Source organism: Oryctolagus cuniculus, chromosome 3 (assembly GCF_964237555.1).
Source record: "Oryctolagus cuniculus chromosome 3, mOryCun1.1, whole genome shotgun sequence".
In the NCBI taxonomy this organism is placed as follows: domain Eukaryota; kingdom Metazoa; phylum Chordata; class Mammalia; order Lagomorpha; family Leporidae; genus Oryctolagus; species Oryctolagus cuniculus.
The window spans coordinates 28,328,572-28,335,909 of record NC_091434.1 but is presented as its reverse complement, the minus strand read 5'-3'; the positions used below and the strand labels follow the sequence as shown (position 1 = coordinate 28,335,909).

At 38.9% G+C, this 7,338-nt stretch overlaps 1 pseudogene; it reads right to left on the bottom strand.

Annotated features, from left to right (window-relative positions):
* Positions 1-1,475: 1,475 nt before the first annotated feature.
* LOC100338647 (probable ATP-dependent RNA helicase DDX43 pseudogene) lies at positions 1,476-3,266 on the bottom strand (annotated as a pseudogene).
* Positions 3,267-7,338: the final 4,072 nt, after the last annotated feature.

Here is a 7,338-nt window from a genome sequence, read left to right as displayed (position 1 = left end):
TAAAAATATGGATGTTATAAAATCTAAAGTCTTAACTTCATTTTAACCTAGTATAAAATATCTATTTATCCAATTAAATTTAGCTTTGGAGTCAATGTACTTTTTCAACAAATTAATATATTCCTAAATCTAATTATAGAATTCTAATATTAAATCTCTACTACTTGAGCTCATAATCTGATTTGTTAATTTTTCCTTATTGCTATTTTATTGATAAATTTCAATGAATTTTATCTTAGCAGCTTAGTGTATTTCAAGGAATACAGTAGATGCATTTGGTGCAAGAAATACACAGAAAAAAAAATCAAATACTTCCACCATCACCCCCAAGACTGGAAAAGGTCAGATATATTCAGCTGCTTGCATCCAAGGGTGCTTCCTTTTATCAATGGGTAGCTTGTATGCTGAATTTGGAAAACATGTTATGTCTCTAGAATAAGTTGACAAAAGAGGGATGACTCTTCCTGGTTATCTTTCAAATTTAATCACATACTGAAATGAAAACTCTTTTTAAAAATATTAATCTTCTACATCACCAAATGAGACCATGAAGGAAACCAGAAACTTAATGTAGAAACCTATCACATCCTTCCTGGTTTATGTTAATACAACTACTGATAAAAATACATTGCTAAAAAAGAAAATTTTCATACAAATACCAACTGTACAAGATGTTAGGACAGCTGGCATTGATAGGGTTGGTTTCAACCAAATGAAAGTGTTTTTAAAGAAAACGTCACAAAGTAAATTCCAAAATCTTGGTAGCTCCAGGGATCCTATCCCCAAATATACTTTTTTTTTTTTTTAGCCAATTTGGTTTTATTATGAAAATGTTTCACAACATACAGAATCACAAACCTTCATTCATCATCTAGCATTGGGAACATATCAAGAAAATATTACATCTAGCATTTCTAGAAATTAGATTGAAGTAGAAAAGTTTCTTATGTTAGCTCAATCCACCATTCTAGTGCATTTTGCTTTTCTGCTTTTAACAGATGTCCTTAAAGATGGTCCACATGATCTTCAAATGCACACCATACCCAGTATACCTGCAGTTTGTTCATCTAGCTCCCCTGCCAGACATGTTACATTCTTCTGCTAGTGTAAACATTGCTTTAAGTCTCCTAAACAAGCATATTTATAAAATACATTCCTAGAACTGCTGTATCAGAGGTATATGTATTTACCACTGATACATTACTATGTTTCTTAGAAGCCATTTTACCAATTTTTACCTCTACCAACTTTTGTGCTATAATGACCTTTCTGTAGAACGTAATATTTTCAACTCTGAAATTAGTACTTCTAGTTATGAACATACATTAGATTTTAGGCAACTGGTTAGAGAATTAACACCTAATAATTAAAGACTTAGATAATACTGATTATAATAAACAAAAAGCCTAGATTATATAGGCAGGCATTTGAAAGCCTAGTAGGTAAAATTTCACCTGTTAGGCTAATGCCATCTTTCAATAAAACATCATTAATAAAACTTTTTGGGTTTTGCTTGAGGTCATCCCATTTTTTTTTTCCATTTCTCTTTTCAACTTGCTTGCATTATATCTCTCAGCCATTGAAACAAGCTCCTCCGGGATATTCTGATTTGCTCTTTCCTGGATATGAATCAGTTCAGTGGCAATCCTCCAATCATTTCCCATGATGAGGGTGACTGACACCCCTGTTCTCCCTGCTCTTCCAGTGTGTCCTACTCGGTGTACGTATTCTTCAATATTCCTCGGAAAGTCATAATTATAGACATGAGTGATATCGTGGATATCCAATCCACATGATGCTAAATCAGTAGCAATTAATATCCTTACTTTACCTGTGTTAAAGTTCTTTAATGCTTTCTCCTGATCACTTTGTTCTCTGTTGCCATGCAGTGACTCCAATGATAGGTGTTGGAGGACTAGGTCACTTGACAAATGATCAGCAACAACTTTTCTACTAATACTATGACTTTGTCCTTAGGTGACATATTTTCCAAGAATTTTTGTGTATGTATTCATTTCTCTATTCAGTGGTAATGATTATATTTTGTTTTACTGGATTACAGCCACTAGATCCAAGGTTCCAACATACACAAGCATTGGTTCTTTCAAGTATGACTGTGCAAGCCTACAGACACCATATGGCCAGGTTGCACTTGTCATAATAGCTTGACTATCTGGTTGAACATCTAATAAAACCTTCATTATCTGGGGTTCAAATCCCATATCCAACATTTTATCAGCTTTGTCTAAAACCAAGTAGGCTACACTCTTGAGTCTGATGAAGTTATTCATTTGTAGATCATTTAACCTTACAGGAGTTGCGATTACAATATCGACACCTTTTGAAACATCTTGTATTTGTGCATCTCTGTCTCCACCACTATACATACAAACACTTCTAAGGTTTTTGTGTGAATACTTAGCACATTCGGCCTGTACCTGCAGAGTCAGCTCCTGAGTGGGTGTAAGGACTCACGTGCTGGGGCCATTCCTTTTCTCCCTGCCAACTGGTTGACAAGCTAGATGAATAAATCCAGGCATTAAATATGACAAAGTCTTCCCAGTTCCTGTTTGGGCTGCTCCTATGACATCTACTCCTTGTAGAACTACCGGCCAAGTTTCGACTGAATTGGTGTCGGCCTTTTAAACCCTGCCTTTTCAATATTTTTCATCGTTTCAGGAAAGTTTTCTAAAGCACCTTCAAAGAAACAGGTAGGATTCGGTACAGGATGTTTTTCACCTTCTTTCAAGTCGTCACACATTACATTAAAATTTTCCTTCCTCCAGGTGTCTATCTCTTCTTGTGTCGTCGATCTTGTTTTTTCTGATTCTACATAAAAGTTTTTCTTAATCGGAAGTAAATCAATTTTGCGACTTAAATTGTAATTCTCTTGTTTTTTAACAAAGTCATCTATTACGGTTTTTGCTTTTGTCTGCATCGTCTTGCTGCCAAAAATTACTTCCGAGTTAGGTGTTCCTTTTATTATCTGTATTTTAATGTTTGTTGCACTTTGTATCTCTTTTATTTTTGACCTACCACGACCGCTCACCAACTCGCTCTTTGAGCCGGAAGAGAAGAGAGAGGCGATTCCCTACCGACCACAAGGTCGCATCCGGAGGGCTCCCTCCAGGAACCTCCTCTGCCTACTCTATTACCTCTCTGACCTCTTCGCCCGGGTTCCTACGACGCTCTCCTCCCGGAAGCTCGAGGCACAGTGGACCCTCGCGGAGCAGCAAGGACCCAGGCAGAGGCGTTAGGTCCTGCATCTTGCGTAGCTACCAGACAGGGATGCCCACTCTCACCACTGCTATTCAATATAGTTCTGGAAGTTCTAGCCAGAGCTATTAGGCAAGAAAAAGAAATTAAAGGGATACAAATTGGGAAGGAAGAACTCAAACTATCCCTCTTTGCAGATGATATGATTCTTTATTTAGAGGACCCAAAGAACTCTACAAAGAGACTATTGGAACTCATAGAAGATTTTGGCAAAGTAGCAGGATATAAAATCAATGCACAAAAATCAACAGCCTTTGTATACACAGACAATGCCATGGCTGAGGAAGAACTGCTAAGATCAATCCCATTCACAATAGCTACAAAAACAATCAAATACCTTGGAATAAACTTAACCAAGGATGTTAAAGATCTCTACGATGAAAATTACAAAACCTTAAAGAAAGAAATAGAAGAGGATACCAAGAAATGGAAAAATCTTCCATGCTCATGGATTGGAAGAATCAATATCATCAAAATGTCCATTCTCCCAAAAGCAATTTATAGATTCAATGCAATCCCAATCAAGATACCGAAGACCTTCTTCTCAGATCTGAAAAAATGGTACTGAAATTTATATGGAGGCACAAGAGACCTCGAATAGCTAAAGCAATCTTCTACAACAAAAACAAAGCGGAGGCATCACAATACCAGATTTCAGGACATACTACAGGGCAGTTGTAATCAAAACAGCATGGTACTGGTACAGAAACAGATGGATAGACCAATGGAACAGAATTGAAACACCAGAAATCAACCCAAACATCTACAGCCAACTTATATTTGATCAAGGATCTAAAACCAATTCCTGGAGCAAGGACAGTCTATTCAATAAATGGTGCTGGGAAAATTGGATTTCCATGTGCAGAATCATGAAGCAAGACCCCTATCTTTCACCTTACACAAAAATCCACTCAACATGGATTAAAGACCTAAATCTATGACCTGACACCATCAAGTTATTAGAGAACATTGGAGAAACCCTTCAAGATATTGGCACAAGCAAAGAATTTCTGGAAAAGACCCAGGAGGCACAGGCAGTCAAAGCCAAAAGCAACTATTGGGATTGCATCAAATTGAGAAGTTTCTGTACTGCAAAAGAAACAGTCAGGAGAGTGAAGAGGCAACTGACAGAATGGGAAAAAATATTTGCAAACTATGCAACAGACAAAGGGTTAATAACCAGAATCTACAAAGAGATCAAGAAACTCCACAAAAACAAAACAAACAACCCACTTAAGAGATGGGCCAAGGACCTCAATAGACATTTTTCAAAAGAGGAAATCCAAATGGCCAACAGGCACATGAAAAAATGTTCAAGGTCACTAGCAATCAGGGAAATGCAAATCAAAACCACAATGAGGTTTCACCTCACCCCGGTTAGAATGGCTCACATACAGAAATCTACCAACAACAGATGCTGGCGAGGATGTGGGGAAAAAGGGACACTAACCCACTGTTGGTAGGAATGCAAACTGGTCAAGCCACTATGGAAGTCAGTCTGGAGATTCCTCAGAAACCTGAAGATAACCCTACCGTTCGACCCAACCATCCCACTCCTTGGAATTTACCCAAAGGAATTTAAATTGACAAACAAAAAAGCGGTCTGCAGCCTAATGTTTATTGCAGCTCAATTCACAATAGCCAAGACCTGGAACCAACCTAAATGCCCATCAACGGTAGACTGGATAAAGAAATTATGGGATATGTACTCTTTAGAATACTATACCGCAGTAAGAAACAACGAAATCCAGTCATTTGCAACAAAATGGAGGAATCTGGAACACATCATGCTGAGTGAAGTAAGCCAGTCCCAAAGGGACAAATATCACATGTTCTCCCTGATCGGTGACAACTGACTGAACACCAAAAAGGAAACCTGTTGAAGTGAAATCGACACTATGATAAAAGGTGACTTGATCAGCATAGCCCTGACTGTTAATGAACAACTTAATACATTATCCCTCTTAGTAGTTCTTTTGTCTGTTCTACTTAATATGACTGGTTTAATTCTGTAATTAATACACAGTTATTCTTAAGTGTTGAAATTTAACTGAAATGTGATCCCTGTTAAACATAAGAGTGGGGATAAGAGAGGGAAGAGATGTACAACTTGGGACATGCTCAATCTGACTTGCCCCAAATGGTAGAGTTAGAAACATACCAGGGGATTCCTATTTAATCCCATCAAGGTGACATGTACCAATGCCATCTCACTAGTCCAAGTGATCAATTTCAGTTCACAATTGATCATAATGAAAGGACTAAGAGTCAAAGGGAGCACATAAACAAGTCTAGTACCTGCTAATACTAACCGATAGAATAAAGGGGAGAGTGATCCAACATGAGAAGCGAGATACTCAGCAGACTCATAGAATGGCGGATGTCCTAAACAGCACTCTGGCCTCAGAATTAGCCCTAAAGGCATTCCGATCTGGCTGAAAAGCCCATGAGAGTGTTTCAGGCATGGAAAGCCAAGACACTCTGGCAAAAAAAAACACACCTAAATGGAATATCTGTGAGTGAGATCCCAGTGGAAAGAACAGGTCTTCAAAGAAGGAGGTACCTTTCTCTGAAGGGAGGAAAGAACCTCCACTTTGACTATGACCTTTCTAAACAAGATAAGAGTCGGAGAACTCAAAAGGCTTCCATAGCCTTGAAAACTCATGGCTGGTGCATAGGGAGATTACTGATGCCATAAACAGGAGTGTCAATTTGTAAAGTCCACAACAGGAGTCACTGTGCACTTACTCCTCATGTAGGATCTCTGTCCTTAATGTGCTGTGCATTGAGGCTTAATGCTATAACGAGTACTCAAACAGTATATTTCACTTTGTGTTTCTATGGGGGTGCAAACTGTTGAAATCTTTACTTAATGTATACTAAACTGATCTTCTGTTAAAAAAAAAAAAAAAAAGAAGAAGAAATTAGCAATTCCCAACTTGACCTTTGCTGGGATTAAACATGACAATAGGTCTGATCTGATTTCATCATCATTTAAAAAATCATCTATTATTTTTCACTTTATGTTTCTGTGTGGGAGCAAACTGTTGAAATCTTTACTTAATGTATGCTAAACTGATCTTCTGTATATAAAGAGAATTGAAAATGAATCCTTATGTGAATGGAAGGGGAGAGGGTACCGGGTTCTAGTCCCGGTCGGGGCGCCGGACTCTGTCCCGGTTGCCCCTCTTCCAGGCCAGCTCTCTGCTATGGCCAGGGAGTGCAGTGGAGGATGGCCCAAGTGCTTGGGCCCTGCACCCCATGGGAGACTAGGAAAAGCACCTGGATCCTGGCTCCTGCCATCGGATCAGCGCGGTGCGCCGGCTGCAGCGGCGGCCATTGGAGGGTGAACCAACGGCAAAGGAAGACCTTTCTCTCTCTGTCTCTCTCTCTCACTGTCCACTCTGCCTATCAAAAATAATAAAAAAAAAAAAAAAAAAAAAAAAAAAAAAGGAAGGGGAGAGGGAATGGGAAAGGGCGGGTTGCGGGTGGGAGGGACGTTATTGGGGGGAAGCCGTTGTAATCCATAAGCCGTACTTTGGAAATTTATATTCATTAAATAAAAGTTAAAAAAAAAAAAAATCCAGTGCTTCCGACGTCACTCCCATCCGACTCTGCACCGCGTGACTGTGGCATCAGAGAACCACTGTCATCCCCAGAAATATTTAGAACAGTTTGTCATATACCAAGCCTTGTTCACAAAAGCTAAGGAAGCCAGTAAGGTATTGACATAACAATCCAGATAACACCATGAAGCAGGGGAGAAAAGACAAACAAGTGCAGTTTGTTTTGCTCCCCTGACCCAAGAAAAGGCCTCATACTGGGAAAGAAAAAATGAGAAAGCACCGTGACCCCCAGAAAGCCAACATGTTGAGAAAAAGAGAAAGAAAGAAAGAAAGAAAGAAAGAAAGAAAGAAAGAAAGAAAGAAAGAAAGAGAGAGAGAGAGAGAGAGAGAAAGAAAGGAAGGAAGGAAGAAAGAGAAAGAGAGAAGGAAGGAAGGAAGGAAGGAAGGAAGGAAGGAAGGAAGGAAAGAAAGGGAGAGAGAGAGAGAGAAAGAAAGA